Raw genomic sequence first — 16777 nt, 5'->3', positions numbered from 1 at the left:
TTTTAAAGACTTTTTTTTATTTGACTTTGAAAATCACGTACAGTGTAACAGATAAAAATTAAAGATGGCCCGGCATGGCCAGGTGGGTTAAGGCATGCGACTCATAATCCGAGGATCGCGGTTTCGCGTCCCCGTCGCACCAAACATGCTCTCCCTTTCATCCGTATGGGAGTTATAATGTGACGGTCATTCTCACTATTCGTTTGCTAAAAGAGTAGCCCAAAAGTTGGTGGTGGGTGGTGATGACTAGCTGACTTCCCTCTAATCTTACAGTGCTAAGTTAAGGACGGCTAGCGCAGATAGCCCTCGAGTAGCTATGCGCGAAATTCTAAAACAAACAAACAAATATTAAAGAGACAAGTAGTTAGATGCACTATCAACAGATCAACACAATCAACAGACAGAGTTAGGTAAAGAAAGGAGGGACGAATAATTAATTAGGTTTCAGCTATGTCGATCTATGATGATCCATGTGAATTATTAAACTACACAAAAATTTCAGGCAGATTTACCTACATCTGTGTTGTTATGCAATGTGCGTTTGAATACATAAAACGTATGCTAACAGTAGTATACAGGTGTTTTTAATAAACTGAAACTATTTGTAGGATACTGTTCAATAGCATTTAAGTATTTGTGTCTAATGAACAGAAGTATACATGCGTTACTTATATTCGTGATGTCAGAAAAAAATAAGTCAATAAGTCTTGATATAAAATGATAAAAATTTATATAACCTAAGCGCTTTCGAAAGGTGGACCTTTCTTTATTAAGGTCAAACTGGCTGATGAAGAAAGCCCTACCTTTTGAAAGCGCTGATATTATAGGGTTTTTATGATTTTTGTATTACCTATATGCAGTGCGCAGTGTTATAACCAATATTGTTCTTGTTGTCTGTTCTTTGCACTGAAACTGTGTTTATTGATCTTCTTTGGTAAGAAAATCGTAAAACGTCATGAACAATCGTTTCTAATCAAATGATGAATTGTTTGTTTTGTTGAAAACCTTCGCATTTGTACTCAAAGACGCCACCTACAGAGAAGTTGGATCAGCAAAAGTGTTAAAAACGGGGAAGTAATATAAAACAACGCATGTATTCTCAAAACCGCTGGTATGGGTGTCAGGACTTTAATTAAAATAAAGTACAGAACAGCGTTTCCAACTTCTTAGGTTGTCTTCAGGTTAACAAAGAAAGAGTTTGCAACGGTCAATTTGAATTAAAAGTCTTAATACCCATACAAGCCGTCTTGAGAATAATTTTTACTTCAAGTGGGTTTCTCGTCATCACGAATCTAAAATAATAATCCCCAGTAGCACAGCGGTATGTCTGCGGAATCGCACGCTAGAAACCGGTTTTCGATACCTGTGGTGGGCAGAGCGTAGATAGCCCATTGCGTAGCTTTGTGCTTAATTACATCCAAACAATTTAAAGCAACGTAAGAAAAAAGCACGTAAAATATTTTCTCACGTAAATGTATGTACGCCGTACTCACCCGATTATAGTGCGATCTCGAATACATGGAGGGTTTCATTATTATAAATCATGAGAAAGAAAAAATTGAGCGTTTTAACGTCATTTTAGGTTAGCAAAATCAGTGCTATAACTTAACAGCCTGCAGGTGTATTAGTTACAAGACGTAGCAATAATTTTGAGCGAAAATTAGCGCGTATGCACAGACCAATGCTACCTGGATATTCAGGAACGGGAGAGACTAGAATAGGGGAAAGGTCTGTGGCCGACTGCGATAACAAAACGACTATGGATTTTACAGCCTAATTTTTAATTAAAAACATCGCCTTATAATCGGGCCAATGTGGTATTATACATTTGGCAAGTATTTCAGTTTTGCAGTCTTAATGCTAATAATTAGTATTCATCTGAGCAAGGAATTTGATAACAATATATGTGAAGCCAAGCGAATGTGAAGATTAAAGTCATGTGTGGAACGTGTGTTATTCATTAGACAAACATTGGAAATGAGCATTCTTGGGTACTGTTTTGAATTAAATAAATTATCCATAAGAAAACGTATAAAACAGCATAAAAAATTCACAAAACGTTGAATAATCTAATATATAAAGCTACATTTGTGTCTATTTGTTCGAACTTTTCAGCCGTTTGTTCCTTGTACACTCTCGTATTTCTTGATCAATCAACATCAAGCTTGGCAAAGTGACATAAGATGACATAAGAAAAGTCAAGACGAAATTGGGCGTTGGGTCCCCATATTCTATATAAATAAACGTCAACATGTTTGTATATCTGTTCCTTTTAACTTTCCACATTTCTTGATCAATCCCTGTCACACCAAACATGCTCGTCCTTTCAGCCGTGGGAGCGTTATAATGCTACGATAAATACCACTATTCGTTGGTAAAATAGTAGCCCAAAAGTTGGCGGTGGGTCGTGATGACAATCTCTAGTCTTACACTGCAAAATTAGGGACGGCTAGCGCAGATAGCCATCGAGTAGCTTTGCGCGAAATTCAAAACAAACCATCAATAAATCAAATTTATTGGTCTATCTGTACGTTACAATTCAGAAAGAAAGAACATAGCGTGTAGCTACTGTTGCGTAAAATGTGAACCAAGTAAAACGACAACGTTATCTCGTTATCTGTGGAAAATAGGTCGAAATGTTTGTTCCCTCCGGAAGAATGTATAATTTTAGAATCAGTTCTGCTTCGACTTGTCGATTTATTTGTATTACTGAGTCGTTAAAGTAATGCCAAAACGTCAAGACATTGTATTCGGTCTCTCTCACTTCAACTCTGTTTTTCTTTGTTTTTTTTGGAACATATATTACAAGCATAATTTGTAAAGATTTAGTCTCGGTTAACTAAAAGAAATGAAATCTTGCTCGAATACGATAAGAAGTTTGCCAGACATTAAGGAAAAAACAACAAACTGTTCATTCCGTTCGAAAAAAAAACAAACCGCTACGTAATGTGAAAAGTTTAATTTGGTAATTACTATCCCACCCCTTCTTCAGTAGGTAAAAACCCTAGCGGCCAGAAAGTGTAAAATACATGTCCACAATAGGCATGAAACATTGTGTTTATACTAAACGAAGGTATAGAATTATTAACTTTCATGATGCGAATCACAATGGTGACTTTGTAACGATACACAGTGTCTGACTTGCAGTCCTTTTCAAAACGTAACAATGATTAATTTTGTGTTTGGTATCATTGCAACGAAACTTCATTATATTAAAATGATTTAACAAATAAAAAAGCTAGTTTAATTCGATTGTTTGTTTTTTTCTTTTGGAATTTCGCGCAAAGCTACACGAGGACTATCTGCGCTAGTCGTCTTTAATTTAGCAGTGTAAGACTAAAGGGAAGGCAGCTAGTCATCACCACCCATCGCCAACTCTTGGACGACTCTTTTACCAACGAATAATGGAATTCACCGTAACGTTATAACGTCCCCACGGCTGAAAGGGCGAGCATGTTTGGTGTGACGGGGATTCGAACCCTTGACCCTCAGATTACGAGTAGAATGCCTTAACCACCTGGCCATGCTGGCCCTACAAATATGGAAAGCAACTTTTCACGGCCTAAGATAACCTTTCATTAATTATGAACGCTTTAACCCACCTAGCCTTCCCGCGCTATTTACTTCGAAATAGTGGAGATTTTTTTCACGTACTTAAACAAAATTCCACTTTCATTTAGTAAATTATTAAACATAAAAATAAAACAAACTATATCAGTAGTGATTTAGATTATTTTTATTTCACTTATTCTCTTAGGTAGATTTTCTTTCAGACTTGAGTAAACGAGTTGCGACAAAAAGTTACAACAACAAAAAAGGCCCGGCATACCCAGGTGGTTAGGGCGCTCGACTCGTAATCTAAGGGTCGCGGGTTCAAATCCCTGCCACACCAAACTTGGTCGCCCTTCCAGCCGTGGGGGCGTTATAATGTGACAGTCAATTCCACTATTCTCTGGTAAAACAATAACCCAACAGTTGGCGGTGGATGATGATGACTAGCTGCCTTCCCTCTAGTCTTACACTGCTAAATCTGGGACGACTGGTCCTTGTGTAGCTTCGCGAAATTCAAAAACAAACTAAAATAAAAAATAGGTATCCTTTAAACGAAGTAAACTGAAATTTAAAAAAAAAGTTTTTCAAGTTATTTCTCATATAATTAATAAATAAAACGAAAAAATTATGATTCAAATAAAAACCAAACAAATATATTTTCGTTCTTTTGTGGCGCTACATTCTCACAGGCTGGGTTCTTGGAAATGACTTTTCGTTTTAACGTAAATCTAAAAGTACGACCCCATCGACTTTTTTAAACTGGAGTATTTATTCCCCAATTTGTAGTTCCATGGTTACAGATTGCATGGCAACGTACGAGTTAAACTAAACAACGTAAACTAAAACTCAGCGGAAAGTCCGAGGACTTATAATGCTAAAAAATCGGGTTTCAATACTCATGGCGGGCACATCACAGATAGCCCATTGTATAGTTTTGTGTTTAAGATAAAAGAGAGAAAGTAAATTAAAGAAAAATGGGCTATCTCTGATATGCCCTCCATGGTGATCGAACTTAAATTTTATAAACCCTCAAGCTTACTGCTGAGTCACCCGGGAAAAGTGTTAACATTCACTACTGATATCTTCCAATGATATTACGTAAAAAGCCCGCGTCGCGCTAAACATGCTCGCCCTCCCAGCCGTGGGGGCGTATAATGTGACGGTCAATCCCACTATTCGTTGGTAAAAGAGTAGCCCAAGAGTTGGCGGTGGGTGGTGATGACTAGCTGCCTTCCCTCTAGTCTTACACTGCAAAATTAGGGACGGCTAGCTCAGATAGCCCTCGAGTAGCTTTGTGTGAAATTCCAAAACAAACAAACAAACAAACAATTACGTAAAAAATCGGTTACTTCGATTAGTATTTTTTTTAAGTGCTTTGCACTAAGTTTCGTGACAAGTAAATACACGAATTACTCATGGTGTAGTTTGTAGTGAACAATAAATATATGTGCATAAAACAGGTCGTGAACCGATAAGTTAAATAATGACGCGTGTTTACACATCTTAGGAATCCCAGACAAAATGGTGCATGATGGTGATACTGAGAGACTTCAGTCAAAGTTAACTTTGTTTATTTAGATAATACACACGTGCAAATGTCAAATACGGATGACATTTCGATAGTTTAAACTAACTCAGTTTCCTTGTAAAATTGGACTCACAAACGTAATATATCTGAGGAAACCCGACTGTAGTAATTTTGAATTGTACAAAGCTGTATTTCAAACATGAGATCTACCTATGTGTATATAACTAAGTTTGCTTGATGTTTAACTTTTCCACAATTTTTAATGAGAAAAAAACCAAAATGTTTGATCATCCCTAGGTTTCATTGATTGTTTGTTTGTTTTGAATTTCACTTAAAGCTACTCGAGAGCTATCTGCGCTAGCCATCCCTAATTTAGCAGTGTAAGACTTAGGCTACTATTTTACCAACGAATAGTGGGATTGACCGTCACATTATAACGCCCCCACGGCTGAAAGGGCGAACATGTTTGGTGCGACCGGGATTCGAATCCGCGATCCTCGGATTACGAGTTGAACGCCTTAACACGCTTGGCCATGCCGGATCCTTGTATGTTTATATTTTCTTATAGCAAAGCCACATCGGGTTATCTCCTGAGTCCACCAAAAGGAATCGAACCCTTGATTTTAGCGTTATAAGTTCATAGACTTATCGCTGTATCAGCGTGGGACAGATTAGATCGAAACGTTTCGCCTATAAATTGATGTTAATATAAAAGGAATTGTTCGAAACAACAAGTTGAATTAATATCTCGTAAGTTTTAAAATTTGAAACCTATTTTAAATTAAAGGGATCTGGGTGGGTCTTAGGACTGGTTTGGTTTGTTCTGAATTTCGCGCAAAGCGACACGAGGGCTATCTGCGCTAACCGTTCGTAATTTAGCAGTGAAAGTGAAGGCAGCTGGTCATCACCACTCACCGCCAACTCTTGCGCTACTCTTTTACCAACAAATGATGGGACTGGCCATCACATTATAACGCTCCCGCTGATAGAAGGGCGAGCATGTTTGGTTGGACGGAGAACCGAACCCACGACCCTCAATGTCAGCACTACAAACAAACCCGCTGAATTTAAGACATGTTGTGTCACAAGTAAAACTTTCTAGTTTAACATGCCTTTTGTCGATATATTTTTGGACAGTCAATTCCGAATACGACCTCAGAATTTTTCAAATCCAAAAATATACACCTTAAGGATACAGTTATCCTTCAATGATATATAGTTCACGAACTTTTCTTAATTATATGTTGCTGCGAAAGATGCTAACTATTACTGTGTACTTGTTTTTTGAGTTACGTTAACCAGAAATTTATTGATTTCTTGGTTCTTGGCCTGACAGTATTAACAGGTTTATGGGAGTGTATCGGGAGTTAAGAGCAGACAAGCAAATTTACACAGACAGACGCGACACGACTACAATAATCCGTAGAAATACGAACAGTTTAATGTCTTGAAAGTGAAATAACCAAGTCATTTTAATTTAACTAATTCATCCACATCCAATAAACTCAAGTTTTGGCTCAGAACCTCTCAGAGTTCATTACATTTTTATATTGTTTTGTTCTTGTTGTTGTTTCATTATTGGACAGAATCACAATACGGGACAACTCTTTCGTCCTGTCCTCCGCTGAGACAATGGTAACCCTTCGAATTTATAACGCTAAAATCAGGGGATTCGGTTCACCTCGGTGGAGACAGCAGATAGCCCGATGTAGCTTTGCTGTTAAAAAAACGCACACACACACACACCATTTTCGTCCAAACACAGTAATGGTAGTGATCACCAGATGTCTCTCATATACCACACAATTCATGAACTGTTGAAAATAGACCAAGGTTATTTGAAGAAAGAAGTGTGCATATAAGGACTTGCCTTTTGTTTGTTTATATTGTGATTCATCTTATTATGTAGAACAGTTTAAACATCACCTTAAAGCGTGCTTTAATATTACACCTCAGTGCTGCAACCGTGACAAGATGTATTGATATTTAACTGCAGTTAACTGAGGCACTGGAAAGAGTAACTCATTTATAGAATGTAGAAGCAAAACAGTAACTCAGGAAGGAAGAAAAGAAAGATATAATTAAGTGTTAAAAAACTGAGCAACAGCGTGACAAATGGGGAAAACAAGTCTTCCATGAACGTTAGAGGAAGATGTTAGAGAAGGAAGATTGAAATTAGTTTGTTTGAACCCCCGCACAAAGCTACACAATGTGCTATATGTTTGCTGCTCACCACAGCTATCGAAACTCGGTTTCTAGCGTTGTAAGTCCGCAGACATACCGTTGTGCTACTTGCAGGGAAAACAGAGAGGGCTTAATATGTTAAAACAGGTATACAGGTTTGCAAAAATAAGATTTCATGTGTCAACAAGCATTAAAAATCAAAATAGCAGCTTTATTGAGTGGGAAACAATAGAAAAAATATATTGAGTCAACAATGATACACACAAAAAAGCAAAAAGAAAACGTTATATGTAGGTTATGGAAAAAGAGTAAAAACAGATCGAACGAAGTAAGACAATAAATAACTAATAGCAAAATATAAAATAACAAAGATTTAATGAGTAAAAACAGACAGACTGAAAGGGAACATTAATTTTTACTAGTAATAAAGATGTGAAAAAAATACGGGGAAATAACTCAAAGAAGAACACAAAAGGTGTTGTGAGCCACGTGAAAGGAGAGAACGGTCAGGAAAAAATTAAAGAGAGAAGAGACGAGTCAAATGGCATGATGAAATCCAACAACAGGCACAAAGCGACACAATAGGGAAGTGGAACCCCAAGTTTTAATGTTGTAAGTCCGAAAACACATTGATGACCCACCAAGGGGCGGAACGATAGAGATTGAAAACAAATCCAGCCTTACATTTAGTATTTAGTATGTCCATAACCACGTGGGCATACTGGGCGGAAACAAATCTGAAACAAGGGAAATTTTGCGCATATCTACTCGAGGGTTATCCACATTAGTCGTCCATGGTTTTGAAATGACAAACCGCCAACTCTTGGGCTACTCTTACCAACAAATTGTGTGATTGATCGTGGCGCAATGACGCCCCCACAGCTAAAAGGGCGAGCATGTTTGGTGGGATGGAAATTCGAACCTGCAATTCTCAGATAGAGACGTGGGACATTCTGGCTTGCTATGCTGAGATGAATAGTGTGCAAACTTGCGCAGTGTATTGAAGTATTTTGCGTTTTATATACATAGTTCAATATTTCGTGTATCCGTAGGTGCTATAGACGTGGCAACAAAACATCAAGGTGTCACTTTCTATGTGATTATTATATATATATATATATTTCATAGAAATATTCCCAATATTTCTACTAATAACAAAAATGGAAGTTCACAATTATATACATTTTATTGCCGCAAACCAAATTTTCGTTGTAATTTATGTTTTTCCCCTCGCCCAAATATTATTTCGAAAATCGCGTATTCGTGTAAAATGTACAAAGTTGTTATTTCGCCGGGAATACATGGACTTGTATCACCCCGTCTATGGGTAGAGTTCAAACTACCGCATGGATATCGAAAACATGCACACATATCAGGTTTGTTGTGTCCAAACCAATGTCGAAAGCACACTCACCCAGTTTTGTGTTGCTATAAAAACGTCTGGAAGCTTTGCGTGAGGATCGTGGGTTGGGTTGGGAGCTTTGCGAGAGGATCGTGGGTTGGGTTATCTTTTTCATGGCCGGTGTTTTAATCCTGGTGTTAAAACAACGTTGTTTGTTTTTCTTTTTTTTTAATCAAAACTTAACGTATCATTTTCAAAGATGAAAGTCTACACAAACAAAACTCCCCTTAGTGCACACTTCTATCACAAGGAATTCTCGTAATGTTAAGCTGAAGCAAGGTGGCTTAGTTATCTCGTTTCTGGTAGTTTCTTATATTTTAGATACAGAAGCTGTCCACATGGAATCAAGGCGACTAGGTTAAGGAACCGTAGTAACACATTCGAAATACATAGACGAAGGTTTAGATCGTGTCCATTGCATCACAGATGAACCTTGGATCTACCAACCCGCAGACCGGAACATTGATTACTAATCTAACCTATACCGACTTGCAACGTCCGCCGTTGGTACAGCGATAAGTCTACGGATTTACAACGCTATCAGAGGTTCGATTTCCCTCGCTGGACACAGCAGATAGCCCGATGTGACTTTGCTTTTATTTACCTATATTTACATTAGGTTAATAAGTAAGTAAGTTTTATTCCTCTGTTAGTTACGTCCTAAAGATATGTTTTCAGTGTCCAAGTCTCAGTATATTTAATCGGAATAATATTACGCATGTTATAGTAACGCACTAGAATATCTCACTGTTGCATTGTGAACATTTTACGAACACTTATTTGGTATAAATTTTCCATATTTAAAATAATATTTGAATTTCTGACTCTCTCAACACGAAGCGTAGGTGAACCAATAAACATTCGGCAGCACATACAACTTGACTGTGCTGTCACGCTGACTTAGACGCGCTAAGCAATGTTCGGTAATTATTACCACAAAAGACACGAAGTAACAACCATTAGTATCTTTGTCGATAGCTATAAGCACGTGCATGTGGATGTTGTGTCTGTTACACATATGAATGCACTCATTAATATGCCTAGAAAACTTTAACTACAAACAAATATCTATCTAGATGTAGATGTGTGGTAGAGCTTAAAAAAGAAGAAGAAAGAGGGGGGGGGTGATTAAAATGTGAAAGAACCGGTCACGAGAAGGACACGCCACCTGCAGGGAATACTGGCGTCAGAGAAGGTCTCTGACTTCTTGAAAATTATTATTTGAAGAGCATCGTGTACATTGGATGCTGTTTTATAAACTGTACCATTTAAGTTCACCCTACACGTCAGACCTTCCTAATTTATAATAAACCGTGACTGGAAAAAAACAAAACTATTTTGACGAGTGTCAGTTATTTATTAAACGTGCAAAAAAAGAAATGGAAATCATAGCCTAAAATTAACAGATTGGTCTAAAGACAACAAGTTTGGTAAGTTTTTATAATAATCTGTTACGAATTTTTTTTTAAATAAAAAAGCATGACAGTAGTAACACGAAACGTTGCAAATGAAAATGGTGCGTGGGAAGTGTCACTTGGTGGACAAGAGTGAAACTAAGAAATGCTTCTTAAGAGTTTGTACTGAGGATGAAAAGTCTGTTCAAAATAATTTCCTTGGAGTGGTGTGGTGGTAAGACTATTATAATATTTTTTTCATTCGAAATTTTGGTGATTAAAATCCAAAGGCTAATTTCGTTTGATTTGAATGTCGTGCAGAGCTACGCGAGGGCTATCTGCGCTAGTCGTCCCTAATTTAGCAGTATAATGCTAGGGAAGGCAGCTAGTCATCACCATTCACCGCCAGCTCTTGGACAACTCCTTTGCCATCGAATAGTGAGATTGACTGCCACTTTGTAACGGCCCCACTGCTGAAAGGGCGAGCGTGTTTTTGGTGTGACGGGGATTCGAACCTGAGACCCTCGGATTACGAGTCGAGTGCCTTAACCACCTTGCCATGTGCTAATTTGGCCAATAACAAAATACGGATTGAATATTGGAAACTTGGTATTTGTACTTCACTGCTGTTTCAACACTTAAACCACAAACAGGTCGAAGAATAACTAAAGAATACTTGATTTATGTCATGTCCTTAAGGTACTTCCAACAGATTGTTGTCTTCCATTTGTTAGGTAGTTGCCGATTTAAAATATTCACTTGCAGTTTCTGTGACACATTTTATCAAAACAATACTACACGTATCCCTCGAAAATGGCATTGAAAATCGTAACCCCTAGTAACAGGATTCACGACAATTCGCAACCCTTTAGGTCACAGTTTGTCCATTTGATTTGACACAAACTCAATACGGGTTAACGTGGAAAATACTACATAGTTGTAAAACGCTACACCACAACCATAAGAGGTCTGTAACTGGACGCCTGATTTGTAGCGTTGAATATAAATACTCTTTTTATTATTATTATCTGATAATCTGACATATGTGGTGTTCGATTAGCGCACTTACACTATTCTCAAGCTTTAAAACGATGTACAATCTAGTTTGACCAGTGTTATTAGCCTTCAAGATACTGTGTTTTTAGATAAGCTCATTCAAGCTCGTTAATTTGCATAATTTATGGGAACTGAGTTGTTTCGTGTTACTTTTAAGTTCATTAAAGTTAAAGGTCCTCAGTTTGTCCTGGAGTCCACGTCTAGTAGTGAATACATCAGTGGGTTATAAGTGCTTTAATCGCACGTGAATAATTTGCTATACTAAAAAGAGTCTGTAAGACACCAGACATTCCAAGGAAGGCTGGACTGTGGTCAACTTACATTAGTTGTCTATAGACTAAACACTAACCGTATTTACAGTACGTTACACGCGATCCGTTCGCGTAAGATGAATAACAATGATATGTAGGTATATGTTTACCCGCTGTCCAAGAATTCCTGATGATTGTTTATGTTACTCAAGAACATCGAGAAAAGTCATATTACCAGAAATAAATCTGTGTTGCGTTTTGTTTGTTTTCTGTTTTTCTTATTCAAATCAAAGTTGATCAGTACATTTGTTTATGTATACCTACACACGTAAACTAAGTTCTTTACTTGACGAAGAAAAGTCAGTGAACGCATCAAAACTGGATCCGTTTTCTTAAAATTTTGGTTTTGAAAATAATACCAATGTGAAGACAGTTAACAACAACAAGTGTTTGGAAACTGACTTTTAAAAGATTAATAAATTTGCTTAGAGAAAAGGAAATTGACACATTCGACAAGTAATCGTACTGTCAAACGTAATGGGTTATGTGAGCCCCGTCCACCAGGGGAAATCGAGCTTCTAAATTTAGCGTTGCAAGTTCATAAGCTGACCGACCACTGACCGGAAATATAACACAGACAACATTTATGTTTGTATATACATATATATGCAATGAAGAAATCGTGTGCAAGGGAAAGACGACGTAGCACGCGCTATATTTACGATACTTAATATGTATATGACCAGAGGATTGTGTAAGTCTGTATAAATACACATGATCAATGAATCGCGCCGCTAAAATAGAAAGAACTTGACACGTGCTACACTTACGTATGTATAAATACACATGATCAATGAACGGAGCTGCCAAAATAGAAAGCACTTGACACGTGCTACACTTACGTCTATATAAATACATACTATACTTTTGTCTACATAAACATGCCGTTCACAGGGAGTTAACGGGAAATGCACAGGCTTGTAGTACACAAATCCGATGTTCAAATTCCCACATATAGAGTATTTTGCTGTTTTGCACAAAAACACGTGAGATTAAGAAATAATTTTAAAATTACTTAATTCAACTGGTAAATTTTTTTTTATATACTCGTTGTTCTTTCAACTGATTTTGCTTCACGTTCTACGCATGCCTGCAAACTCTGTAGTTAAACGTATCGTCTTTAAATCAAAAGTCAGTTTTTACATAATACGATCTGACTCGGTCGTTTTGCCTGTAAATAACTTTGTGTAAAGTTCTGTTGTTGTTTAAATATTTTCGTGTAAAACCATCACATTTGTTTTCAAAGATTATGTCGACATGTCGGACATACTTGTGGAAAACAATTACCATGGTTCTCCAAGTTAAGCCTTGTTTTAGGCCCGGCATGGCCAAGTGGTTAAGGCACTCGACTCGTAACCTGAGGGTCGCGGGTTAGAATTCCCGTCACACAAAGTATTCTTGCCCTTTCAGCCGTGGGGGCGTTATAATGTGACGGTAAATCTCACTATTCGTTGGTAAAAGAGTAGCCCAAGAGTTGGCGGTGGGCGGTGATGACTAGCTGCCTTTCCTCTAGTCTTACACCCCTAAATTAGGGACGACTAGCGCAGATAGCCTTTGTGTGGCTTTGCACGAAATTCAAAACAAACCAAACAAACGCCTTGTTTCTCTCTACGATACGAATTTGTCATACAAGGAGGAACCATTTCAGAGTTTGTCTGTGGAAACTTTACTAATACAGCGAGTTTTAAGAGTCAAATTAAGCCTATAATTTAAGCAAAGCTTTTATTGATTTTGAACTGCGTACAAATCGAAACCCAACCAGGTGACAGGACTAGTTGTTTGGAGCGGTTAGTGTTATGACTGTTACTCTTATAACATGCTCGATGACGAGAAACCTCCAATCACCAGTCCGATACGTTGACGAATAAACCAACCCACCAGAGAATGTTGTTACTGTTTGTTATAATAGCACAAAGGGCTACCTGTGTTTTGCCCATCACAGTATCGTATCGCGGTTCCTAACGATATGTCTGCAACCATGCCGCTGTGCCACTGGAAGATCACCAGAAAATGAATAAACATTAATATTTTCCTTTTTTTAATAGTAATAATTATTTACCAACTGTGAAAATCAGATCTCAAATTGTAATATAATTATCTTCCAATTAAAAGACGCGCGCACACATTTCATGTTGATATAATTCGTATTATCTATATTTTCTTGATTTCCATAATATGTTATTATTTTTCACAATATGAAAAGATACGACACAGAATGTATTTCTGTCTCCAAGAAGTGACTTTGTAGGTGTTGCCAACGTGCACCGAAGCCTTAGAAATTACGATAATTACGTTCTCAAGGACTAAAGTACAGAGTATTATCGAACTGATAGACAATGTTTTACCTTATTACGACTTCAGTTTGAATTTAGCATTCTTTCTAGTCCAACTTTCAAGTCATCCACAGACCTGGGTCTAAATGTGTGTTTTTGTTGTTGTTTCTAATAGATGAATAAAAATATAAATTATTTAAAAAATGCATTCATCTATATGTTTATTTACTCTTATGGTTTCAGAAATAGCTTGTGGAAAAAAATGTTTACATTGCAAATGACTCAATTTAAACAATTCCAAAATAATAAGGTAAAAAAATAATGTATATGGCATATCGATTACTTTGATCAACTTAGAAATAATCAAGTAAAAAAATTATGATCATTTTTATAGCAGATAACGACGCCTACTGTTTTGGCATCATGCCAGAAAACAAAATATGCGAATTACAATTCTGATATTTATAAGAGTCTGATATGCTATCATACAGTCTGCTAGCTACTGAAAAATGAAGGGGGGATATAAAGGTCGTTACTTACGTAGTTCGTCATCAACTCCTTTCATCTCCCCCGGTTTCTCTGTTTACCCATCATTCACGAGGTTGTCTAGAAACAACACCTTCGTTGTTAACAAAACTAGAATACAAGGATAACTGTTTAGGCCCGCTGTCGCTCGTGTTTGGTATGGTACCTGCTGCTCTCGAGTCTTGTCAATTACAAGTGTCAGCTGTTGATGGCAAAGATCATGGGCTGCGCTCTTGTCTCGCCAGCTCGTACATGATTGACGCATTCCTAAAACCTCAGTGAAAGCTGCGTGGCGAGCTCCTGCATGTCGTCAACCGTACGAAGCAAATACAGAAGTGTAAAACAAAGATTAATTGAACAATCCTCGTCTTGTCTACTTACGTATTTGGCTTCCTATCTGTTTGACTGTCCACATATTCACCAGTATGCTTGACTTTCTATCTATTCCTTTCTATATCAATTAATCATTTCTCGTGTGATATCTACACCTGTCTGTGCCTATCTATCATTCCTACTTTATCTAAGTATCTACCTTTTTAGCAAATATATCTTCAAATATATCTGACTATTCTGTCTGTTTTTATCTGTCTGTCTAAAGACATTTGTCTACTTGTATCTAATTTCGTGAGCATATTTGATCGGGTGTGAACCTAATGGTTAACATGTCAAAGGTTTGTGTTGCTGTGAGCACATTTATAAATCAAAGAAAATATTCGAAAATTTCTTTGATATTAGATTAACGAAGTCTGTTTCAACTTGCTTTATATTTTGCCAAACTTTGTATAAATAACGGATTTTGTATATTTTGAGACATCGTAATAAAGTCTTTTAGTTTATACTAGTTCGTTCTTACAAAGTTAAAATTAAAAGTTTCAAATAGTAGTCCAATTTTGTCACAAAAAAAACTGTTAATTGTGAGTACAGCTTACGTTAACTAACGGTATCCTCGTGCCTTTTGTGTCATTACTAGTTACAGCAGCCGGACGATAAATTAGAATAAGCGCCCATATCGAACTGAAAAGTACAAGTCCGGGGCACCAACCTTCAATTCTGACTAGAGTGCAGGTAGCGCGTTAGCGGCTCTCTAATACCCCTGCCTCGCTAAGAGATTGACTGTCACTCTTATAACGCATCCACAGTTTAGAGATGCGAGGGAAAGTTTATTGCATCGCATGGATTCGAACCCGATTAGCCAACCCCGAAATCCAGAACTTAGCAACGTACAGATTCAGGTCTTGTTAACCGTCTCCGAAATACACTTGTGGATCACCGTCTGCAGCCAGTAATGAAACGGAAACTACTTTTGTTTTTTTTTTTTGAAATAAGGAAACGGAAATTAACTGAAAATTGAACAGATTATTATTGGACCAGTAATACCGAAAAGCGGAAGTGGTTACTTCCTCCGGAATAAAATAACGTAATTACAAATCCTTTCAAATATATGACATAATATTTTTTTCATTTTTCATCTGTAAAAGGTAAAAGAACTATTCAAGTTAACCTAATCTGGACGTCCATGTTACATCTGAACCACCCACGAATAACACGATTTTGTAATCTAACTTTCGTAGGACAAAAATTTAACAGAGATAAATATGTGTAGTGTGTTCTGTTTAGTTCATGTTATTTACATAGAACTGGCCAAACATACTAAATGACCTAAAAAGTCGTATCAAAGAAGACGTTACATTTGCTTATTTACAAATCAGTTGCACTTGATTTAACAAAACAGTCGAGTTTCTAGTACTGTAGGCTGTTAAGATGTATCGAATTAGAATTTCCAGCAGATGCACGTTTTTTTAACCTATCTAACCTTCTTAAACCTTTTTTTAGGGTTAAAGAAGAAACTGCATCACGTGAGTTTTCTCACAAATATAGTGAGTCTGTCCAAAGAGAATTTAAAGTTTTTAAGACATAAAAACAAAACTTCTCAACTAAGCTCCTAACTCAAGGTCTTTCAAATACTGATGAATAAACAAAACTGGAATAATATACATCTCAAGAAAGGTCTTAGGCCCGAAACATCAGTATTATATTAAGATATAATATGGTTGAAAATGGTGTACTTTAATTTATAATAACTAAACGTGGATGTGCGATTAAAAAAGATTTTATATTGCTCTTCTCTAAAATAGGCTTAATAATAATAGCTGTTTTTTGGCAAAACAGGCTTAATAATAATAGCTGCGTTTTGTTAAACTAGGATTAATAATAACATAATAATAGGCTTAATGATAACTTATCTTCAGTAAATGAAGTTTAACAACCATGTAGAATAGCATACTTTTTTATATAAAATTCGATAAAGAAGCTGTACTCCTTGACTGGCATTTTAGGGATGAAACAACATAAAATTGAACAAGTTTGACCTTCAACAAAGCTGTTGCTCAGCTACGCATTGCATTTTATAAGATGCATATTTCTGTACCTTTGTACTTTTCTTGATATATGGGCCAATAACTTGCTTGTAAATGGTGGTTTCAAAAGCCTACCTTCATTAAAAACCGGACGCCTACCTACAGAACATTTCATCTAAAAGTTAAATCTCTAGA

General features: G+C 36.9%; 1 protein-coding gene across 4 annotated transcripts in view; it reads right to left on the bottom strand.

Annotated features, from left to right (window-relative positions):
* LOC143254304 (zinc finger protein castor homolog 1-like) overlaps positions 1–16777 on the bottom strand; it is a 243484-nt gene that overhangs the window by 207832 nt on the left and 18875 nt on the right. Inside the window, exons 2-3 of one of the 4 annotated variants that reach the window (XM_076509243.1) lie at positions 14241–14525; positions 13773–13868 (exon numbers count right to left, since the gene is read on the bottom strand). The exons of the other annotated variants lie outside the window; for them this stretch is intronic. The gene's annotated coding sequence lies outside the window, so the exon portion shown is untranslated. The remainder of the gene's footprint in view (positions 1–13772; positions 13869–14240; positions 14526–16777) is intronic. 4 annotated transcript variants of the gene reach the window in all.

The sequence above is a fragment of the Tachypleus tridentatus genome, chromosome 6 (genome assembly GCF_004210375.1).
Source record: "Tachypleus tridentatus isolate NWPU-2018 chromosome 6, ASM421037v1, whole genome shotgun sequence".
Lineage (NCBI taxonomy): Eukaryota > Metazoa > Arthropoda > Merostomata > Xiphosura > Limulidae > Tachypleus > Tachypleus tridentatus.
Note: the sequence above shows the minus strand (reverse complement) of the source record. Positions and strands in the feature narration are given on the sequence as shown.